This window comes from Pteropus alecto, unplaced genomic scaffold, assembly GCF_000325575.1.
Source record: "Pteropus alecto unplaced genomic scaffold, ASM32557v1 scaffold39, whole genome shotgun sequence".
NCBI lineage: Eukaryota > Metazoa > Chordata > Mammalia > Chiroptera > Pteropodidae > Pteropus > Pteropus alecto.
In genome coordinates, this window is record NW_006443568.1 from 12,259,334 (window position 1) to 12,260,635 (window position 1,302).

Below are 1,302 nucleotides of genomic sequence, written 5' to 3' on the forward strand. Positions count from 1 at the left end.
GGGATGCCCAGCCCTGGGCAGCTCTCCGGGGGGCAAGGGCGGTGTGGACCATGCTTGTGCAGGCTGAGACATTCACAAGTGTGTGCACAAGGCCCCTTGCAGGGCAGGCCAGGGTCAGAGGTGGGGAACAAAGGGGTCTCCTCTCCCTGTGCCACCATGCTCCAGTGCAGCGTCCGAGGAGTCTGAGAATTCGACATTCAAAGCTCGTCTTCCAAGTTGTTATGAAAATGTACTTGTCAAGAGAGGAGAATAGAACATATTTTATTTCACGTTTTGTTAGCTTGATTTATAACTTTCAAATATTTAGACATATGGTATGTGAGCCTCCATCTGCACTCTTGCTCGGCCCCACAAATCGCTGCCACCTTCTGCCCACTCTCGACATCAAATGTTTACTGAGCTCCTTTACTGAGCTGAGCCCCAGGGACTCCATGGGGTGAAGGGCACCATCCAAGCACCCAAACAAGACCATCCACAAGGGATCAAACCTCATGTTCTTAAAACAGTGAAGAGCACCGAGTCAGGGCTGAGGGCATAGGCCTGGTCTATGGCTCTGTCCCCAACCCCTAGTGAGGTGAGGCAACAACCTGCCCCTCTGGACCTTAGTTTCTCCATGTAGACAAGAGGTCCTTTCCGCTATGAGTAGCGGTGGGACGCAGGCTGAGGCAGGATGAGAAGGAACACAAAATTAGATCAGGGAGCTGGTGAGGTTGTGACCTGGGGACGGGCAGATAACTCTTACCAGTTATTGCGGTGTGGAATTGAGCATTCTGCACCAGCGATGCACAGGCTGCAGCCCATTCTATTTCATTCATTCCACTAACAGAGCAGCCACCTAACTCTGTGCCAGGCACTGAGCTAGGGCCTGAATCTGATGGACATAAGAGGATAAATAAAACAAGCACCCCGAAAACCAAAACGCAAAGCAAGACTTGGTGAGCGGGCTAAAAAGAGACCTTCCCTAAGCTCCTTCCATCCTCACAAACCCCCGGGGTGTTACGTCCATTTCTCGAATGAGAAAACGGAGGCCCCGAGAGGTAAGGGACTTGATCAAGACCCTGCTGCTTAGGGCGCGCCCTGATCCTGTGGCTAGCCAGAAGCGAGGTTTCAGATTCCCGCAGTCTCGGGCCACCGTCCCAAGCTACCCGAAGCTGGAGAGGCCCCGTCCAGCTCCCGGAAGGCTGAGGGAGGTGAGCGCCAGGGAGGGGCTGTGCCAGAGGACGCGCTGGCCGGGAGGCAGGGAGGGGCCTGGCGGGAGGCTGCCGGGCGGCCCCAAACTCCCGGGTGCGCAGCCCCGGGCGC

General features: G+C 55.7%; 1 protein-coding gene across 1 annotated transcript in view; it reads left to right on the forward strand.

Moving 5' to 3' along the window:
* The first annotated feature begins 367 nt into the window (after positions 1-367).
* The window catches only part of WNT4 (Wnt family member 4), a 26,758-nt gene continuing 25,823 nt past the window's right edge, over positions 368-1,302 (forward strand). Inside the window, exon 1 of the mRNA XM_006924469.2 lies at positions 368-1,190. The gene's annotated coding sequence lies outside the window, so the exon portion shown is untranslated. The remainder of the gene's footprint in view (positions 1,191-1,302) is intronic.